General features: G+C 34.6%; 1 protein-coding gene and 1 long non-coding RNA gene across 3 annotated transcripts in view; one reads left to right on the top strand and one right to left on the bottom strand.

Moving 5' to 3' along the window:
- Positions 1 to 23,819, bottom strand: part of LOC141456424 (cysteine-rich motor neuron 1 protein-like) — a 515,843-nt gene that overhangs the window by 249,759 nt on the left and 242,265 nt on the right. The window lies entirely within an intron of this gene.
- The window catches only part of LOC141456431 (uncharacterized), a 170,018-nt gene that overhangs the window by 2,406 nt on the left and 143,793 nt on the right, over positions 1 to 23,819 (top strand). For both annotated transcript variants that reach the window (XR_012459759.1, XR_012459760.1), the window contains exon 2: positions 4,371 to 4,623. This is a non-coding gene — a long non-coding RNA (uncharacterized lncRNA). The remainder of the gene's footprint in view (positions 1 to 4,370; positions 4,624 to 23,819) is intronic.

The following is a 23,819-nucleotide window of genomic DNA, read 5'->3' as shown; positions in this document are numbered from 1 at the left end:
CTAGAAAGTGTCGCTCAACGTTTTTCCTCGGGAGGGATCCTCCTTATTTATATCTCATGCTTGAAAAAAAACATATTGTGGAGATAAAACTGCTAATCAAACTGCGGCATTTGTGAGTTTTAGCCAGTTTTTTTAGATTTTTTCTATATTCTTAATAATCTTCCGAGGATGTAAAGTTTTTAATCGACAACCTGGCTGTATAATTTCTTTCATTCCCTGTAACTACTGCTTACTAGACCATTCATTCATCTTTTCCTTTATTTCTAAAAGTTTCTATTGGCTAGTTTTCTACTTTTCTGCAACAGTATCCATAATTCATTTGAAATGTTCATTCCTTTCTGGTTCACAGTATTTTTTGAGTTTACTTCTTTAGCACTACTCACGGTTATAGCTTTCACCATTCTTCCTTTGATAATTTGGTTGAAAGAATAAGTGAATAAATACAAATTAATGAGAACGCTTAATTACATTTCCAAAAATCTAGTTCATAAATACAAAATCAAAACTTATTTTTATTATACAATTAAAAAATAATAATTAATAAATGCCATATGGGAATATCTTTTACCTTCTGAACATTTCATCAACACCTTCTTCCCATATCTTGATCGCTTGATTGGAGTAGACTTTTCAGTGTGCCTTTGTTGCTGGTACGATTAAGTTTGTCTGCTTTTGCTCTGTCACATTGATGTAATTTCCCTTGGATAGCATTATAAACGCTTTGTTCCCATCTATCACTTCAATCACAATAAGATCTGGAGCTCACTTTGCTCTCTCTGGCGGCAATTCGGTGACAATGGCTGCAGCTTGATTTCCAAATTTTGTACAATTTCTGAACTATATAAGTAACTCATTTCTCCGTCCTTCATCAGACTGAAAGTGAATGAGAATGCTTGATTATATTTCAAACATTTAGTTCATGAATACAATATCAGTGCACATACATATATTATTCATTAATTCACAATCAATAATCAATCACTGTTATTAAAAACACCGAAAATAATTTATTTAAAAAATAAATTAAATTACCACACATCCCTGTCAAATAAGTCATCTGGTTTACTTGTTGCAGCAGTAATTGCTTCTGCCAGTTGTAAATTCCAATAAAGTTAATTTAGTTTTTCAATTAATTCAATTTTCTTTTACTGTATATACAGCTTTTCCCCTTTTATGTTTGTTTTTCACAAGTTTCAAGTGCTCACCGACTTCAATATTTTTTCATGCTTTCTTCATATTTCTTATCACTGAATCTCTTCTTCAAGGTAAGTGTTTCCGGCCTGGCTAGAACATTTCCATTTCCTATTTGGATCTTCTTTTTTTCTTTTAGGGTTCATTACTTACTTTTGCTTTTGTCTCAACAAATGGAACCATTCCATTGCCTCTCTAGTTTCGCTCCTTTAATACATAGTTCTCTCACCTTTCGACTTTCCTACTTGGCGCTCCTGTCTGAGTAACAAATCTAGAAGGATCGTCTTCTTCGATAGTTGAAGCTTACATTAAATTACTTCTAATATTTCTTTCATTGATTCACTTGTTGGGGGCCGCCTTAGTTCTGAATTCTGTGTGAGTAATCATTAAACAAGTTTTTAAAACACCCAATCGTGTTAACTTAGTTCTACCTAGTCGGTGCCATTAAGTGATTCTCTTAATGGCAATTATTTTTCTCTAAATTCTTCGGTACTGGCCTCTCTTACTTCCACCACTTCTCCTATCCTTTCATTTCATTTTATGGATGATTAAATCTTGTTTTTTCTTTCTTTCTTTATCGATATTAATTTTTATGATTTCCTTAATTTTTCCCCTGTTGTTACCTTCTCAGATTGTCAAGGAAAACCTTGCTGTAGCCTTCTCTGTTGGCAACTAAGCTTAATCTTAAACCTTTTGAACTTTCAATGTTTTTTTTTTTCTGGTTTTTGAGTCAGACAGAAACCAATTTGTGTAAAACCACTTCATCGAACACAGATGACCTCATTAAAACTGTCCGGTAGGACAGTTGTATAAGGGTTGATCGTCAAAAACTGCACGAAAAAGCGTAACGTTGAAAAACACCCAACTTTGACAATTTTTTTCTCTTTTTCTACAAAAGATAAAATTCCCAAATTTTCTTTAAAATATGGGGCAAACCCTCCTTTATAGCTGTAATTTTTTTGCAACAACCCACATCTAATAGGTATCGAGAAAAAAGTTGCCAAAAATGAGCAAAAACGGCATTTTCAGAAAATGTTCTTGTTCTTGTTCTTCTTGTTGTTGTTCTTCTTGTTGTTCTTCTTGTTGTTACCTTTTTTGTAAACAACGTAGCGCCTAAACGCGTGAACCAATTTTCATGAATGAGGTGTCATTCGATTCGGAATTTTATGTAGATGTGCCTTTTGGGGGTCTCGACGCTGTACATCGAATGGGCGCGGAGTTAGCCCCCTTTATGTAATGCCTCCTCCAAAATTATTATTACTAATTACTCTGTAAATCTCGGCCCGATTTTGATAAAATTTGGTAGGATGATAGGGTTAGGGCTCCCCTACGTAATATTAAAGCGGCGATCTGCTCTTACACTTATTAAGGGGAAGTATAGCAATCATTTCAAATTATCGACACGTGAACCGATTTTCATGAATGAAGTGTCATTCGAATCGAAATTTTGTACAGATTTGTACTTTAAAAGTCTCGATGCTGTGCCTTATAAGGAGAGGAGTTTGCCTCACCCAAATAAGGCCCTTTCTAAAACTATTACCAATATTTCTATAACCCTTAGTCCGATTTTGATAAAATTTAGCACGAAGAAGCGGTTAAAGCTCCTCTACGTGGCTGTGAAGTGCCATCATGCTCTTACTCCTACCAACAGGAAGTACTGCAATCGTTAAAATAATCAATGAGTGAACCGATTTACATCAATGAATTGCCGTTCGATTCAAAATCTTTGTCTGTATTCGCAGTTTATTTTTCTTACTCCTCTTAAAAGGAAGTACTGAAATCGCAGTTTAATTTTTCTATTTACGTACAAATACCTTCCTATTTTATTCAAAACGCTTTTTCAAAAAAATTGTTATTGAGGATGGTTTGTGGACCGCAACTATAATCATTCTTTAAAAAGATCTCTTCAGTGGTAGTTACGGTTCCGACTTAACACCTTATCAGGTTATAATGATAGTATTGCTTATTCCAAATTTTAAAAAAATCTGTAAAGCAGATATGTAACTATACAAAATAGACAAAAAGGAAAATCTATCCAAAAAGTACAAAAATCTCCTTAACAAAAACTTACAGTTTAAAATGTTAAGTATAAGGGTTGATTAAACGCCAAAAGGTACACAAATCAGAAGTACCCAACATTTCATTAGTACTTCATTGATATTATTTAAGTAATTTTACTGCATTAATTTTCATTAACATTTTTTAGAATTATTAGATGTCACAGACCCTTATGCTGGCCACTTCATTTATAATATTTTTTTGTTATAATTGTTATAAAATGTATATTATATCTTCGTTATTAAATAGGTACTTTATTTTAACTCTATTCCAAATTATTCTTATGATTTCTCTTTAATGTGCCCTTTATTCTGACACATTTTCATGCTTGTTAAAGTAGAAAAAGACAAAGTTAGAGTCGGCTACTGTTTAAAAAATTTGAATCACGGAGGATCTAAAACAATATTTCAGTCTTGAATTCGTCTCACCGAAATATTCGTGAGCACAGATAACACACAGTTACTAACAAGTAGATTATTCAACAATAATTATTCATTTCTCAATTTTAATTTAATTTAGTCCCCTTAATTTTACTTATAGTAAAATACTGGAATAATTAGCTGTCCTAAAAAGTATGCAAATTTTATTAAAATGCATATATATAGATAAAAAGATATTACAGTCAATCAATTTAAGTTAAATGGTGTGCTACTTGAACAAATATATTGTAGATGAAAATGGCCAGCATAAGGGTCTGTGACATCTAATAATTCTAAAAAATGTTAATGAAAATTAATGCAGTAAAATTACTTAAATAATATCAATGAAGTACTAATGAAATGTTGGGTACTTCTGATTTGTGTACCTTTTGGCGTTTAATCAACCCTTATACTTAACATTTTAAACTGTAAGTTTTTGTTAAGGATTACAGATAAATTTAAAATGGAAAATCTGCATTAATTAATTACAATCATTGCAGTAAAATGAGAGAATTTTCTCTCACTGTTTTATTTAAAACAATCTTAAATAAAACTTTGAACTCACATCGCTAAATTTAGTTTACTAATGGTGGAGGGGGCTGTTATTGAGCTATTTCACAAAAAATTTATTGTTTAATAATATAGTTATTGAGTTTTACCTGTTACATACCTATTATTAATGTTTTCTTTTTATTTTTACAGAAAATGCGGGAGTACTTAAATTGCGGGAGTGTTAAAATTACGGGAGTGCTTGTGACGTAAGTGTTTTGCCCCTTACCTAAAGAAATGATTTATTCAATTATTTCACATTCTGCCCGAAAAATAATGCGATACAAGTTTTTCTTTTGCGTTATGTTTATTAATTATTTTTTGAAACTTGACCAATGTGAAGTGTCTAATGATGCAGACATAAGGTTGTAGAGTACCTGCACATCCCAACCTGCAGCGACCTAAGGTAGGAAAGTTTATGTTGTGCTCATGACCCAATGATAATAATATTCTATTGTTTAGAACTTATTTAGAAATTATTCAAATTAATTCTATTGATATTATTTAATTTGTTGGTAAAGTCTTTCTTGGATTTTCTTCAACAAATTTGGATTCTTCGTTTGACGTCCACTGATACGCTAAGACAGCCTTAATATTCTTTATTAATTAATCCATTTTTATTTTATTTACATAATACTTATAACTCACTTAGAGCTTTATACCTACTGATAAAAATGTTGATATAAAATGAACAATTAGAGATATCAGTATAGTCTATGTTTCGTCTAGAACGTATTCTCTTCTAGATTATCCTAGAAAGATTAAACAGAGATAAGAATATAAGTTTTTAAGGGGTTTAGTTTTGTTATGGAAGTGGGGATAACTTGTACGATAAGTTCTTTGGTGAATCTAAAGGCTTTCAATGCGGTGCATAGTACCTTTTTTTAAATACTTGAAATAGTTTAGTCAGTATACAGCTAGCTGTTATCTAAGCTGAGTAGGCTACGTCCAAGAGTGGTCTGAGGTTGTGTCTTATAGTGCAGTAAACTGCAGTGAATGCAATGTTTCTTTTAATTGCATGTACGTTTGAATCTGTTCTCAAAAAATGCACGAAATATTAGAAGGGAATACTGGAGAAGTGGCTTTCATCAAAAGAGATGCTAAGCTAAACATAGTAAAAATGCATATCTGTCATTTATAAATTACAAATTCGCAAGAACGGGAATTACATAGATTCAGAGCCACCTCACGATGTTTCCGGTTTCCCGTGAGTTCTGTAGATCAATAAATTTTAACTACAATTTATAACTCCAGTATTTTTTCCCCCCACAATACTTAACTATTACGCAATAAATTTCTTTCAATGGCGTAACAATTCGCAGCAATAAATCAAAGATAAATATAATATAAGAAAGTTTGGTAGTTAAAATTGTGAACAAATTTGGATTCTTTAAAAGGAAATGACCAATCGGAAATCGCAATAAGAATTTGACATTTTACGAATGATTAATAGATCCTATTTCCTGAGGGATATATTTTTCTAAGTTCTTTCCGGTTGTAGTTCCATAATTTTTTCTATTTTTTTTAAAGCAAGGAGAATATCATTTTAGAAAATATTAATCATTGATTTTTCCTTTGACCACTTCCTGTATTTGTGCGTAATAATAACTGTTTAATTAACTTCCAAAGTTTCAGACAGGATACATTGTAATCCTGATCATTTTGGTAACCGTGTTTTCTCATTTGAATTATAAATTACTGCTCGCAAGCATGGTTCATTGAATTTGGTGACCGATTCTTCCTTTTGGGATATTGCTTGCCTTTGTCAGTGCACTTAAAATTAGTTAAGAAAAATAAATTACTTAAACTATTATAACGAACTTTTTTGTTTTTTTAATTTATTTTGTAATTTACAATCTGTATAAATATATACAATAAGTAAATAGGATGTAAATAAGATGAACTGGTGCGGGAAGAGCAGGAGAGAAGCTACCCAGCGGTAGCACTCTCTATAGGAGAGTGGGGAATGTGAAGAGGAGAATATGAATAGGAGAGAGGAGAGATTTAGTTCTTCAGACTTCAGAGGAAGTCGCGGGGCTACTGGCGATTCAGTCGGCGAGTAGGATTGTTAGAAATGTCAGAGGAGGCGAGAGACTGTACAAGAGGATTTGAGCAAGTAGAGAGAGCAGTATGGAATTTTTGATATTTAGTCTTGGCGTGTTGGTGAATGAAGGGAATGTTGAGGTCGTGGTGAAGAGTGAGGTTAGTCACCGTAGTAAGGAGCGTCAGCTATCTGTCGGAATAGTTTTGACTGAAATGTTTGTACTGTCCGTATGTTTGTAGGTTTGGCTGAACCCTATAGCTCATAAGTCCACATAGGTTTGATGATAGAATTGTATAGTAATCGTTTAAGTTCAATGGGCAATTTGGAGCTTCGTCCAAGTAGTCCTATAAAGCAGTTTCGCACGTTTCGTCATTGCTTGTCTTTGCAAGTCTGGTGTGTGGGTTCCACGTGAGTCGTTTGTCCTATGTAGAGCCCAAGGTAGCGCACCAGATCACTACAAGGAAGAGGATTGCTGTTGAAGAGGACAGGTGGACAGGAACATTTTAATCCGCCACTTCTTGGCCCAGGACAAGGAACATAAAATATAACTATTTCTTGAATTCGCAAAACCACCTCCTGTATAACCTACATTGACTCACCCTGTTATATCTTGAAACAAACTTCGCGACGCTTTTACTTTTGTTACTAATTGAACAGCCCCCAAACCAATAACTTTTTGTTAGAATGAGGGCAGAAAGAGGGAATTAGTTTACTAACTATGTGAAATTATCGAACTATTTATTAGTTTCAACTAAAATATGGCAAAAAAACTATAAACAGCCCTAGAAATTAATCAACCTAAATGTACAAGAAGCTCCGTTATAACTTGCAACAAACAAAACCTGAGTAATGCACAAAGGAACAAACATTCATAATGTTTGAATGTATCCTGAACAAATCTCTCGTCCCTCTCCTGTCATGAGTGATAATTAGAATATTAGCCTACAGGCGCCAGGCATTCCCTCAGGGTATTTAGGTACCATTCTCTGCGTAACTGATTCTCCACACGGTGTCCATATAGACAGTATAAGTCAAACGGGAGAGAAAGAGAGAGTATTCGATGTCTAATCTTCTGTCTCAGTCAGTCGACCTTCTGCGGAACACTTTGCATATTCAGGTCGCGCCCCCTTCTCCCTCACTACCTAGAGATTTATCTAGTCATTTCACCTCTGTCCTCGCTTCTGGCTAAGTTTCTCAATCTTCAACCATTTATTCCTTCCACCAGAGGGAGATATTATCGTCTCACCGCTAGTCACTCATTTACTCACTTCCACCCAACAATACCTCTCGTCATTTCTATTGGCTGGATAAAGATGAAGGATTTCCAATTGCCAGCCGTAGTTGTAAATGTTTTCAGGGAAAAGTTAATTTTAATCCTGTGTCGGAAAATTACCTGCAGGAGGAGCCAAAACTGCCGTACTGGGAATTTTCTCCGTTTGATGAAAGAGTTGATGTTAAGACCCATTTAGGATTTAGCGATTTTGTGTGTGTGTGTGTGTGTGTGTATGTATGTATGTATGTGTGCGTAAACTCATACGACTTCCTCTGTTCTAGTTACTACAGTTCAAATATTTAACTTCCTTTAAAATAAATATTAGGCATAAAAAAAAGTAAATAGAACATACAAGGCTATAGCCTTCTTAAATCCCTTAAATTGACTTCTTGATTCCTGAACGCCTAACATTGTTTATCTACTTTAAATAATTTTTTTTAAATAAAACTTTTGGAAAAAAAAAAAAAAAAAAATGGGCTGTAAAGCATTTACAGAAATTGTTCTTGCTCTAGTTGTTGCTATCGCTGATTGGAAGAAAGAGTATTGTTAATTTCAGTCATTTTTGTATTTTATCAGTAGGATGAAAAAAATAAATGCCAGTTTTCAGACGTGATACATTTATTCTGCCGAGCTTTCGACCTAGGGACTAGGTCCATCGTCAGGACTTATTCTGTTGACAATTATAAGTACATGAGTATATATACAGTGGCTCCCAGTGAAATTGATTCACTTGAGTAGATAAATAAAAAGCCCTAAAACACCATAACACTGCTACCCCCATGTTTCACAGTTGGGCGGAAATTTTGATTTGGCAAGTTCTTCTCCTGGTTTCCTCCACAGATAGGAACGTCCATAGGACCCAAAAATATTAAATTTACTATATTACAGTAGTACAAAACTCGGAGTCCTTTAATAAATATTCATTTGCAAATTATACCCTAACTGAAAGGTTTCTTTCGCGCTACTCTTCCATGAAATTTGTTTCTTCTTAGCACACGTCGGACTGCTTCTGCACTTACTGACTGACTAAACGTTTTGATAGTTCTACGGCTATTTTTGGTGCACTCAGGAATGGATTTTTTTTCACTTCTCTAAGGATCTACCACTCATCCCTATCATTTAATATTTTTTTTGTAGATTTAGTTTTTTTCTTGGCAATGCGGTTTTCCTTTTTGTACCTCTCCACTATACGCTGGATAGTTGAACGGCTTTTTTTAATTATTTCGGCTATTCCGTTCAGCGATTTCCCATCATTAAAATGTTTAATGACCAATTCACGTTCTTTAAGAGTTGTATGTACTCCCATTACTGGAAAAGTTCAAATAAACGGCAGATATTGTCTCTGAAGAGAACCAAATGATTTCGCCTGAAGAGTTTAGAAAACAATTTAAACAATTAAACCAGAGGAGAAAACAATTTAAAGTAAACAAATACACACATATAGGGGCAAAGAACGGTGTATCATTTTCACTGTGAGCCACTGTACGTAGTTTGTCTACAGAAAAGCCCTAACGAGCTAGTCAGCAGGTTGAAAGCTCGGCAAAATAAAAAAATTAACGTGTGGCTGTGTCATGGACACGGCCGTGTGTTGTACGTGAATACGTTTATGTAACGGGTTATATATTTTATATAAAATATTTTTATTTATATATTTAGGATGAAATCAAGGAAACAAATCGACGATCAAACACAATCTATGCCTATACAGTCCGTTGTCGATGTAGAAGCGATTTCATCATTTACTTGCATAATTTCAACCGCCCCAGCTGCAGATGTACCGGCACCGTCGTTGATCCGCTCGGCCGCATTTATTCTTTTATGTTCCCGGCACAGCTTGACTCGGTCATATGGAGTTTTATTATTACCATTCGATTGTTCTTGAGAAGCCCTTTCCAACCGTATTTGATCTCTGTATTTGGTTTTGGCTTTTCGACGCGTATAGGCCGACATTATATATTTTTGATAATATTTTTTTATTCTAACACCTTATTATATTCACTGTCACTATTTTACACTAATGTTTTATATACAATCGACAGCTGACGATTAAAACTTAAACGAACATCGTAGCTTCTCTGAGTCAAAAGTTATATTCATTGCAAATCTCGTTACGCAGCAAAATGATCTCAAAATTTCGGCGCTTCCGCCTCCACCGCGCGCGATGCGTCACAGTCCTCGCTTATCGTAATGAATTCTTTGATCCTTTAGCTATCCAGTGGTCTAATTTAATTTTGGATGTAGACGATAGATTCGAAACTATAATGCCAAACTGTATCCCCCGATTTTGTTATCATTAGGTTTTTTGGATTGCCACCAACCATATGATTCAAATTTAAAGACGTATTCACGTCAAAAAATAAGGACTGAAATTGTCATTATTCTTTCCTTTCTGCTGGATTATTGAATCAATCACCACAAAACGATGAGCAATACTCTACAAAGTTACCATTTTTTTTTTTTTGTAAACAAGCGCCTTAACACGTGAACCGATTTCGTATGAATGAGTTATGAAAACGTTTTGAAATTCCAAACAGCTGGGACTTTTCGGGGTCTCGACATTGTCGTATGCTATAAAAGAGAAGTTAGTCCTATGTATTTGAGGTCCCTTCTAATATATTCATTTTTTAAAAAACCCAATTCACAATTCAAAATGTGAAATTACACCAAAAAATTCAAAATGCAATAAATTTGATGGAAGAAACTTATTTATTTCCTTTTAAAAAAATACTTAAAGAACATTGGGTTCTGGATTTTTTAAAAGTAACACTGCTCTAACTCTCGACAGCATTACTGCGGCTTTTTCATTTGACACATTTTGTTCTCACTTCGGGCAGCATTGCTCCCCTCTACAACAACTCTGATCTCCCATTCCCCAGGACTTAGTCAAAATAATTTAACCAACAAATTGTTCCTCTCAAAGTTCAATATAAAAATCAGGAATGTCTAAAAATAGTTCAGGTTTTCTTTGGTATTGCTAAATTGTTTTTTACAATGGTTTTTTTGATAAAGTTAGTAGCCTCATAAAATGCTGAGTCAAATAAGGCACTTTAACACTCTGAATTGGCTCACTAACACTTGTATAAAAAACAAAAATAATAATAAAAATAAATAAACTTAACAAGCGAACATAATAATCAAGTTAATATATCTCTTTCTTTATCACTTGAATAACAAGTTAAATCAAAGGTCGCATTCCAAATCTTGTATTTTTTATATTTCAAATTTTATCAAATAACAATAAATAAAGGTTGGCGCCAGTGATTTTTGTTCTTTACCTTTATTATTTTATTATTATACTGGGTTAGCTGGCAGTTTTGTTTGAATTTTATTGCATATATACGAGAACAATAAAAATGTGCTTAGCTTTTATTATTTTTAATCGGACTGGCAGCTAGCCAACCAGCAGCCAGCAATTAACCACAACGATAAGTGTAATTAAAGTGCATTAATAATAAAAAAGAAAAGTTGCAAAACAACAATTAATTATTTTTAGCAATATTTATTGCTAACCAAGAAATACATTCTGCAGAATATTATTATTAATTATAGCTTAGTATATTAGCAATTAAAGTGATACCAGTTAGTGATTTAATGTTCTCTTTGTTCCACAATTTTAATTATTATTATTTGCAGCTCGTATTTAAATATTTTAAACTTTGCACAACTTTCTATACTACGAGGGTCGTTTGAAAAGTCAGAGAGATAGCACTACTGGCGCGTATCAAGGTTATGTTTAGTTAGTAGCATCTCTTGGAAGAACACACACACCAAGTTTCAGCCAGATCGGTCTATTTCTTTGTGTTTGGCATTCGTTTGAATCAAGGAAGTCGAGTGATTTTCAAAAAAATGGACGAAAAAGAATTTCGTGTGTTGATTAAACACTACTTTATGAAAGGCAAAACGCCTCAGGAGACTAAAGAGAAGCTTGATAAACATTATGGTGACTCTGCACCTTCGATTAGAACAGTTTATAAAGTGGTTTCAAAATTTTCGGAGTGGCCATATGGGCACAAGTGACGCTGAACGTTCTGAACGCCCTGTTGAGGTTACTACACCAGAAATCATTGATAAAATCCATGATATGGTGATGGATGACAGAAGAGTGAAGGTGTGTGAGATTGCTAGTGCTGTGGGCATCTCGAATGAACGGCTACATAATATTTTGCATCAACATTTGGGACATGACAAAGCTATCCGCAAGATGGGTGCCGCGATTGCTCACGCTTGACCAAAAACGAAATCGTGTGAAGTGTTGCAAGGACGGTTTGCAGCTGTTCCAGTAGAATCCGCAGGACTTTAAGCGTCGTTTCGTCACTGTGGATGAAACATGGATACTTCACTACACTCCTGAGACCAAAGAACAATCTAAACAATGTGTTACCAAGGGGGGAATCTACGCCAAAAAAGGCGAAGACCGTTCCTTCGGCCGGAAAGTTTATGGCGACTGTCTTTTGGAATTCGCAAGGAATAAATTTAATTTGGAAAAAAAAGACCACAAAAATGTAGACAGCCATGCGTCTGTCTCTTACCACAGAATTTCTGTAATTAAGGTTTTCTGTTAGGTTTCTGGGAGATTTGATTAGATCAGAAAATGGGACGGAACCTGAGGTATGTCGACCCATGGTAGAACTAGTGGGGGAATTAACTCTTCTTTTATTTACGGTCCATGGTTTGGTCCAGCAATCGTTTTCGCGCATCATCTCCTCTGGTTTACAAATACAAATAGTGTTTTATACAACAATATAATCACGGCAGAATGCAAGGAAAAGTTTTTTGCCTATTCTTCTAGCATTAAAGAACCTAAAGAGCCAGACGTACGAAAAGAAAAGTGCTGCTAATGTTTTTTTTTATTTTTAGTTCGTAAGACAAAATAACTTCACTTAAAAAACTGGTTCTAAGTTCTGTCAAAACTCTCACTACAGAACAAACGACGACTCTATACAGCTCTTCTCACCGCCAATATGGACTTACGGGACTCAAACTTTATGGAACAGCTAAAAAATCCAACATCAATAGACTGCAAACACTCCAATCCAAAATACTCCGCCGCATAGTAGACGTTCCATTCGTATGTTAGCAACCACACAATACATACAGATCTCCAAATTCCACTCGATCTCCGAACTTGCCAAAAATCCGATATAAAAATTTTCATCAAAAACTCTCATTTCATCCCCCAACCCTTTAGCTGCAAATTTGTCTTCAACTACGATACCCTCCAATCCTCGAAGACGGCTGAGGCGCCGTTGGCACCGTGACCAACTGGGTGACTAATGGCGGCCATCACTAGATGACCGTCATTCACGTCGGCCACGCTAATCATATACACTAATCGCATTTACTTATTGCACCCTGTAGGTACAGGTGTAAATTTCAATAAAAGGTTAAATCAATTAAAAAAAGTACTGTTACCCTATTATGATTTTGAGTTTCATCAAAAAAATCCGTATTGAACTCGCATAAGTACGGAAAAAGTAGTTTTCACGAATTGGTCCCTGTGTTCGTGAGTGTAAAGATATTTTTCAAAACTCCCCAAAAAACGTAGACAATTCAAATAAATCGGTGCCACCAAGTGACACAGAGTAATAATCTTTTAGACAAAATTAGGTAAACGGTAGAGAATCTATCGCTACTAAATCTACTTCCGTTTTATTATTATTTTTAGATTTTTTTTTCGAAAATAATTCCTACATTTTCAATTACCTTTTAACACTTGTTGTGCTTAAGTAGTCCTTTAGTTTTTCTTTTTTAACAGTTTCCAAAGAAAATTCGTATAAGGATACTTCTGTGTACGAGAAGGATGGTTGCGCTTTCCTAGAAGGAGTCATTTTAAAGTGATAAGTCTAGATATAACCTAGGCGCCACTATAGCCGAGCGGTTAGAGACAAGGCCAGCAATGCTAAGATGTATTGTTGGTTTAGTGGGTTCGATTCCCGGGGTCTAGGCTTCTTTAGATGCTATTTAATGGTTAATTTGAAAAATTTCTAATAAAGTAGGTTTGTTTGTTAGTCACCTCCGTCCGCGACACCTAATTTGAACCTGGAAAAAATAGGCCTTACTAATACGAGGCGTGGCTATTAAATAACGAGACTATTGCTGTAAAACATTTTATTTTAAATTTATACATATTTAGTTATTATCACCTTCAATACACACCCCTCCCCTATCCCTACAATGCTCCATGCGAATTTACCATTGTTCAGAAACAGTGCTGGAAGTCTTTTTCTGTGAACTCCTGCTTGACGTGTGCCGCTTTTTCTTTCACAGCTTCAACGGACTGAAATCGTGTTCCTTTTAATGCAGATCTGACTTTAGGGAACAGACATGTCATATAGGGTCAGGTCAGACGAAGAAGGCGGATAACCGTAAAACTGGGATGTTGTACTTGGCTAGAAACGTCTTGACAGACAATGCAGTGTGAGCCGGCGCATTGTCTTGATGAAGAACCCCATGTCTTGTTCTTTCACAAATCGGGTCGTTTTTTCCTCACTCTTACACGGAGTTAAGCAAGCACCTCACGGTAGTAATGTTGATTAATTATAATCGATATTTTCATCCGTTTTGGACACGTGGAAGGGTGACCCGAGCGGTCATCATCTCCGACGTCTTGAAAACTCTTGAACCACTCAAAAACTCGTGCACGTGATACAACATTCATCGCTATAAACTTCTTTTAATAAAAGATAAGTTTCAGTAGCGATTTTATTAAGTTTTGATGTGAAATTTCACGACAATTCGTGGCTCTATTATACATGTGTAGTATCATGTTTTCGGCAAAACGAAACTAACACCTCTTACACAAACGACGGTTCCGGTCAGACAGATTTCCTACAAACACGTGAGACGCTGCAATCGAAAGAGAAGGTTTTACGCTGCACAGCTGTGTCGGTTGTTAGGATTTGGCGCATGCATAGTTCTTCTGTAGTAGCATCAGTCTCGTTATTTAATAACCACACCTCGTAGACATCACCTGTTATATTATAAGGATTAAATATTTGACTAAAAATTTCCAAATTTGGGGAAAATTTGTTGACGGGTAAAGTGAGATATAAAACTGTTGCGAAAAATTAAAAAACAAAAACAAATCTGACAAATTTAAAATAAGTTTTAAAATAACTTTTAATAAACTATTATCCTAATAGAATGAAGGCTAGAATATTATTAAAGTACCATTTTACATAAAATAAAGGAGAAGTTTTATGTTCCCTTGAGTAAAAACTTTCAAGGCTTGTCGGCAGCTTTATAGTCAAAGCGATAAGTTCAGCTTTCAAAGTTGCTAATAGCTTGTTCCCGATGTACTTGACTTGTTGATTGGCGTGTTCAAGATTAAATTCATTAATATTTTAATCAGTACACTTTTATGTTTATTTATTATAATTTATTATAAAGAAAAGATAGATTGATTTATTTTTCTTTGTCTTATTTATTGCTTTATTTTTTTACTTCCTGTTTGACGAGTAGAAAAGGAAGCAAAGGGCAGGAAGTTGTTAAATGAAAGTTTTGAAACCCCTTTGAGGTTGCAGAAGGTGTATTTTGCAATTTGGTCTATCTCTCTGAGAATGGTTTTTCCCTTTCGAAAAGAAAAAATGAAAATTCAATAAAAAGGCAATTAAAAAAAATAAACAAACGCAAAATACCTATTTATCAAGTTTATACGAGCTTAAATCAATCGCTAGGGAAGGGATTAGCTATGAGGTTAGCATACTGGACTCCCACGCGGAGGTCCCGGGTTCGAATCCAGCAGCTGACCCTTAGATTTTCTGTTCCTAGGAGCTTCTTACAGCTCACTGTCCGGTGATGGATAGTGTTGTCTGTAACGAGAGAACACTGTCCGGAGGCCGGCAGTGCACTGGAAAAAGCTCCGGGCGCTAATGACCTCAGCTGTTGATGCGCCAAAAAAAAAAAAAAAAAAATCAATCGCTTCATTTCTCTCGCTAGAAATCTCTACTTTTATTGATTGACAATGATATCTGCAGCGAGAGAACACTGCTAGTAGGCCGGCAATATACTAAGAAGTTCCTAGGCACAAATGAAAGTAAAAACTGATGGAATTTCTTAAGCATCAATAATAATAATAAAAAAAAATGGCGTCCCTGTAGTTAGCCCAGCCAAAACAACACTGAATACTGGACACCTCCAATGACGACTGCACGCTGTGTTAATTAAACTATAATAACCTGAATCGAAGTAAATTAATAGCTAAAAGTTGTGGTTTTTTTTCCTTTCACGGAGAAACAATTCCTTGAATTTTGGTTTAGATATTTTATAAAGCAACAGATTTCTTGTAAATAGATGCTGTGGGAATTGTAAAGTGAGCCGATAGAAAAATAAAAGCATAATTTGCATCTGTTAGCAATTAATGTTTTTTTAAAAAAAAACCTTTCTGAAGGTTATAATTTTCACCCTCCCTTTAGCGGTTTTATTATTTGTAATCCTGAAAATTTTTATTTTTGAAGTTTTCATTGAAACGCATGTTTTGAAATTGACACCTTGCTATATCTCCAATCGCATCCTATGTCAGTGAACTATCAGTAACTAAAAGTCTACTTATTTGCTTCCATAAGCAGTAACTATGTTAATACTATTACGAAAGTTTTGTCAATTTAAGCGGTAACCATGTATGGCATGTACATATATACATAAACCCATATGCATACACAAATGCACTTTATATACATATAATATACAATATATGGGACCAGCATTTCATTCCAAACTAACAGATACTTGACACAAGATCTAGATAATTATGATATTATCATGTTATACATCCAGAACGTGATATTTCATCGTACGTTATGCTAAAAGTTAATGTATATATGAATAAGACTCCATGTATAATTTGGATCTAATTGATAAGAGATATCAAAGTAACTGACACATACATTTAATTGATAGAATAATATGAATATAAACGTTGTAAATGCACTTCCTCAGTTAATCTTATTGCAACTCTTAGTTTCTCTCTAGCATTGATGAAGTCATTGAATGGATATAGCCATTGACGTGGTGTGAATCAATTCGATATCTTCTAGGGTTTGATTAAACGACAATTCAGCAAGTACCCAACAATTTCATTCATACTTCAGCTCGTAATTTTACGACATTTAGAAATGTTTCGTACCACCTTATTACAATCAATCCAATTAAACTACTTTTTAATAAATACATATTTTTTGTAGATGAAACTGGCTAGCATAATCTTTTTCTAAATGGCTGAATTTACGAACTGAAGTATGAATGAAATTGTTGGGTACTTGCTGATATTTGTGTAAATTTTGGTCGTTTAAATTTCAATTTATCGCAAATGAATTTCGTTCACACCGGCCCTCTCTGTTTCTCTCTCTCTCTCTCTCTCTCTCTCTCTACACACACACACACACACACACACACACACACACATATTGGAGGCCTTATGATCGCAATACTTCCTAGATTTTAATAAAAAAAATAATAAAAATTAAGAATTCGTATTTAATTTTCATTATAAATTATGGTAAAAACTTCTAATATTTTGAAATGTTGATTTTCCATTATCCAACAAAAGAAAAAATCTAAGAAATAATCATTAAACCTCTGCTAACAACTTAAAAAATATAATTTTCTTTTTACTCTAAAATAAACAATAACAGAGAATTTAATGAATTTTATTATATTAAATAAGGAATCGAGTTATTACCCTCTAAAATTTGAATTTAATGTAATTTTAAATTTATTCTTATTTTTGGAATAAACTAATTAAATGAAAACATTTATTAATTTTTTATTCCAAATTGGAATAATGAAAACGTTAATTTATAATACTAATTTTTAAATTATTACAATTGTTTTTTTTTAATTCAATTTTTTTTTTTGACATGTATACGTCTTTAAATATGCTATCATATGGAGGCAATCCAAAAAACCTAATGATAACAAAATCAATACAGTTTGGCATTATAGTTTCGAATCTATCATCTACATCCAAAATTAAATTAGACCACTGGATAGTTAAAGGATCAAAGAATTCATTACGATAAGCGAGGACTGTGACGCTTCGCGCGCGGTGGAGGCGGAAGCGACGAAATTTTGAGATCATTTTGCTGCATATCGAGATTTGCAATTAGTATAACTTGTGACTAGTTTTAATCGTCAGCTGTCGTCAAAATCTATCGATTGTATATAAAACAGAGTAAAATAGTGACAATGAATATAATAAGGTATAATGTATTATCAAAAGTATATAATGTCGGCCTATACGCGTCGAAAAGCCAAAACGAAATACAGAGATCGTATACGGTTGAAAAGGGCTTCTCAAGAACAATCGAATGGTAATAATAAAACACCATATGACCGTAGTCAAGCTGAATGCGGCCGAGCGGATCAACGACGGTCTCAGTACATCTACAGCTGGGGGATAATGAAATCGCTTCCACATCGACAACGGACTGTATCGCACCACTGTTGGGTTCTAAATCGCGACTCAATGAGTTTAATTTCATCAACGTCGATAAATAATGGCAAATTTGATTGTCATCCTAAATACATAAATAAAAATATTTTATATAAAAAATATAACCCGTTACGTAAACGTATTCACGTACAACACACGGCCGGGTCCATGACGCAGCCACAGTTTTTTTTTAAACTTAGTTAACATTACTTCTTGTTAATAAACAATAATTTCCTTTAATATTATATAAATGATAAGACAGTATAAATACTAATGCCCTAACGCGGGACTTAGCTTCCTACAATCAAGATAGATATCGTGGACCGGAACAGAAGCACGTACTTTACAGTTCCAACAAATAATTGCTATTGCAATTATTGGTTTGGTACCACCGCAGTGCTGGATAATATCTTTGATTTTATCCGTCTGTAGCACGTATGTGTATCTCTGACCGGTTTTGGACCTTCTGCTATCATCAGAGATCAATCAGTTTGGTGTTGAGAATTTCGACTTCACTTCCGTTACCGTCTTGCACTACAGTTAAGGGACGTTCACCAAACTGAGCAATACCACTCTGATAGTGGATAAAAGACCGAAATCTGTTGAGGGATACAATAAAAATGCAAGCTACAACTAATAAAAATCAAATAAATAAAACCTAGCTAAATGCGGGACTTGGGACTTCCGCTTTCTAGCACGAAATCTTATACTCACAACTCCAAATAAACCATCCGCATTCTCTTTATACTGAAATCCTTCTAGTGAAAGTGGTTGGCCTGATTTCATTAGAGAATTATTCAATACAAGAACAAAATGAATAGTAGGGGGTTTATCCTGAAGTAGACTCATAGGATTTCATTTTTTTTATCCAACAAGAAAGAAAAACTTGCTTAATTCTCGAATTCACTCGAGACTAAACTATTGGTTGGGGCTGGCAGCTTACGTTTACTGGGAACAGAGATTTAAACTACAATATGGCTATAATAGGATATCACATTTCATTTGTGATACACAAATTTGAAATGACAACCAACACAGCGTGAAGACGTTTAATCTGGAACGAAGTTTAGATTTAGTATTGTCCATTTCCAATCTTTGTCCATCTTTTCCAATAAAATCATAGCTCATCTCTAGGCTACATACCCGATAAATTTAACTTAAAAACCACCTTTGCATTGAAATAGACAAATAGATAAATAAATGTCGAAACGTTAGCAGGATAGTAAATCTCTCTTGGGACAGGACGTCAGTACCTTGAACGGAATCAATATTTACGGCCTACGAGTATTTTCTAGATAAATATTTTATCTAATCTGTTCTATAATTTTATGAATGTCTTTATAAAACTTGGTGTATGGATTTGTTAATTTCTTCGCAATTTGATAATATTTATTCTTAACATTCCAAATAGATCAATGTGCTTTCTAATAGCAATACATATGACGCAATAGAGATTATGTTATCATCTCGGATTTATTTATAGAAAATCTATTGAGTTACTTTCTGTTTTCAGAAATCAGTTTTCCAGAGGTTAGACTTCTATAGGGTTAGGGTAAAAAAAAAGAAAGTAAAGTAATGCCTATTTTTTCAGGCGATCTTTACGTCCAACTACCAAATTAGGTGCCGTAGACGGAGGCGACTGTCAAACATACTTTACTACAAAGTTCTCATATTAACTATTAAATAAAATCCAAGGCCTAGACCAGGGGAATCGAACCCACTAAACCAACAATACATCTTAGCATTGCGGGTCTAGCCTATAACCTCCTAACATACTTTACTATAAATTTCTCATATTAACCATTAAATAAAATCCAAGGCCTAGACCAGGGGAATCGAACCCACTAAACCAACAATACATCTTAGCATTGCGGGTCTAGCCTATAACCTCCTAACATACTTTACTATAAATTTCTCATATTAACCATTAAATAAAATCCAAGGCCTAGAGACCAGGGAGTCGAACCCACTAAACCAACAATACATCTTAGTATTGCGGGTCTAGCCTATAACCGCCTAACATACTTTACTACAAATTTCTCATATTAACCATTAAATAAAATCCAAGGCCTAGACCAGGGGAATCGAACCCACTAAACCAACAATACATCTTAGCATTGCGGGTCTAGCCTATAACCTCCTAACATACTTTACTATAAATTTCTCATATTAACCATTAAATAAAATCCAAGGCCTAGAGACCAGGGAGTCGAACCCACTAAACCAACAATACATCTTAGTATTGCGGGTCTAGCCTATAACCGCCTAACATACTTTACTACAAATTTCTCATATTAACCATTAAATAAAATCCAAGGCCTAGACCAGGGGAATCGAACCCACTAAACCAACAATACATCTTAGCATTGCGGGTCTAGCCTATAACCGTTCGGCCATCGTGGCGCCTTAGTTTAGAGTAGATGTATACGAAAATTTGAGACCTTACCATTTTTTTCTTTTTCTTTTGAGCTTGCATTCCCCAAAATCACGAGAACAGCCGGAAATAGAAGCAGCATTTTCACTTTGTTTAGTAACTAGATAAAAAAAGGCTTGCGATCAAGTTGAATTTTCGAAATTGAATCATTAAGCATGGAAATACTGTAGAGAAAACGCCTATTTTTCCAGGAGGGGTTTAACTCCTACTACCAATTAGGTATAGCGTGGACGGGGACGGAAGCTCGTACTTATTTAATGTTTTTTTAACAAATAAAAAGTAACTACTTGCAGGATTCGAAATAAGGGATCTTCCACTTATAATTCGAAACTACTACACCAACACCTGCCTTTTTTTTTAGCCACTTCTGAGGTTATTGGTGCCCCAGGGCTTTTTACAGCGTACAGCCGGCTTCCAAAAAGAGTTCTGTCGTTACAGACAGTGCTGTCGCATCACCGGACAGTGAGCTGTAAGAAGCTCCTTAGCAAGAGCAAAAGTCTAAAGGCCCAACTGCTTGATTCGATCCCGTGATTTGCGCGTTGGGATCCAGATGTAAAATTCCTTAACCACTCAGCTTACCCAATCCCTCATTATTATTATTTTAAATTGCTTTTATTGGAATAATAAAATGTAAGTGTATTTCCCAATTTACGTGCCCACTAACTAAAATATAACGAGAACAAAATGATGTTTTAACAAAGAAATTTGTGACGTAACTATACGTCATTAGTTTAAAATAGTTCACGATTACAAACAATTCAGATCACGATAAAACGTTACTATTCCACCTACATTGAATGTATTAAAAAGAAATCCGTTTTTTTTATAAATCCTTCAAGGATTTTCTACTTTCTTTAAATGTCCCCCCTCCACCACCCCATCAGAAGTTTAGACTTTCATGTCACGTTGTCGTCAATAAAGCACACTACACGCTTCCAGCATTTACATGCAAATCATTCACTCCCCTCTCTTACATACTCTGTTTTATAATCTTGTTTTTGGTTTCATGTACAAACACTGGTGTAATTTCAATGGGAATTATCATGCAGGGATCATGCTAGTATTATCAACTAACTGCCAAAAATAAGGATCTTTTATTCTCTATAGGAGCCTATTGTGCAATAGGGTAAAGTCGGGAGAGATGGCCACATATTGTAAATGAAATTGCACTAGTAAAACTTAAAAATAACAGAAAAAAATGAATGGTTACTTAATATTTACTTATTCTACTTCTTTTTAAATGCGCTTTTACTACAATCTTGGCAAGCGTATGCAAAAGAAGAGCAGTTTTCGTGAAACCACTTCCGGCATATTATGCATTCCAACCAATCTTTTTATACTGGTCTTGTTGTAGCTTTCCTCATATCCTGTACATTCAGTTTAATCGATTTCTGAAATGGCAACACTTTCCTCTTCAAATTCTTCATCGGAACTTGGGGAAAGGTGAGCGTTTTTCTTTTTGGGACAATCCTTTTATTCAGAATTGTCTCTTTGGAGATGGTATTTCTTAGTTAGTTTGGATTTCTTTGCTACTCTGTTTTTCACAACAGCAATGGTGCTCGGGTGAAGTTTAACGAAGTGACAGCAGACTTGGCTCGACTTTTCTCACAGAGACAGACAGTTTTGGGTGTGGGGTTAATACGATCTCAAATTTTCTTCAGTATAATTTCCGCGGTCAGTGTTCTGTCTTTTATGCTGAGTTGGCATTTTTCTGCAGAGAATTTGGAAACTGAGCCAAACTATAACATGAAAAAAAATAAAAATAATTGGCCATCTATCCCTACTGTTTGATGGCTATCTGTCCCGAATGCTAGGAAGAGATGGCCATCATGATAAACAAAAATCAACGCATAATTTTTAATAGTTTTAGAGGTTAGGGATTCATTCATGTATATTGTATTTACCTAATACGTAAAAAACAACTCTAAATTTCGACACATGCATTCACTGCAGCACGCAGTATGTAACTATTTTTTGTTGAGACGATAATGTTTTTATTCTCTGAGTTAATTAATAACGCTTTGACGCAGACCAAAATAAACTCACTGTAGTCAGACATGAACGTTCATCACTGGAGAAGTCACGCAGCGACGTCGGACGACATTTCGGTTAAATTTCAGCTGTTGGCCATCTCTCCTGATTGGCCATCTCACCCGACTTTACCCTATCTAGAAATAATAGGAAATAATAACTTAATAAGAGCATAAATCTTTGATAACTGGCTAACTCCTAAGGATTTCTCCCTCTAACAACCTGTTCTTCTCTTTCTCACATATATTTTAAATATTAACTTCTTAAATAAAAACTAAGCTCTAGACCGCGTATTGAACCCCCAACCACAAAATATCATACCAAGTTTCTGCGTTCCTCTCCTGCAATAGTTCGACTTCTGAAAGTCATGAAAGGTGTCACCATAAAAATAAAAGAAACTTCAAAATTTATGTTATTTTTCGGTTTGTTTTTCTTATCTTCTTGAGGGATGCATGGCGCTCAAACTTTGGTTATGTGCTGATTTCGCTTGATATTAATAGAGATCAGGCTCGAAAGAGGTAATGGACAATCAAAAGGAAGTAAATATATATAGAGAGAGAGATTGTGCATGGGTGTCAGAAAGAGACAGAGAAGGAGCCATTTCCTGCACCTATAAATGAGAAAGAGAGATCATTTTCTTTTTTAAGGAAGCTGTTCGTGTCAGCCGGGATCTTCAGGTCCCCCTGTAAATGGCCAAATTGTGATAGACTGACCACCGTCTTGGAATGGGGCCAAACGAGTGGAGAGAGCTCTTTTATGTATTTATTTATCACTCACTCCCACACAGGCTCCAGGACCTCCTAGATGGAACACAAGTGGGTGATAGAACATCATTCCTCTTGTAGTAGGACAGCGGTTTCTTTTTTATTTTCTTTATTATTTTACGACTATTGCAGATTATATGTAGTCTTTTTTTTTTTCTATTTTGACTCCATAAATTTATATTTATTTCTTTAGGGCCAAATTTTATGAAAAAGATACTCTTTTGGAGGATACTCTTTTTTTTTTAAGCAAATCCATTTTTACGACTCCATTTCATTTTATTTTTATTTTTAAATTAAGCCACAAAGACAGTGTCGTAAAGAAATTATGTATCCTTATAATATTATTTACAAGGGACTTATTTAGAATTCGAAAGGTAGCATTTATTTATAGCACCATCGCCTCACAACCTGAAACTCAAAAGTTACAAGAGAATATTTTTTTAATGTTTAAAAGGTTAAATTTTAGAATTGTACTGTTTTTGGTACTATTTTCTCATGGTGTTCTATGTGCAAGTGACGGGGGTATGGGACAATTAAATATGACCCAAATATATTGGAGATTAGTGAAAACGTGTGAGTTAAAAAAACAGCGAATGAACTAAAGAGTTCTAAACTAATATAAGA

Source organism: Rhodnius prolixus, unplaced genomic scaffold (genome assembly GCF_049639745.1).
Source record: "Rhodnius prolixus isolate KJV_2025 unplaced genomic scaffold, Rpr scaffold_4, whole genome shotgun sequence".
NCBI lineage: Eukaryota > Metazoa > Arthropoda > Insecta > Hemiptera > Reduviidae > Rhodnius > Rhodnius prolixus.
Note: the sequence above shows the minus strand (reverse complement) of the source record. Positions and strands in the feature narration are given on the sequence as shown.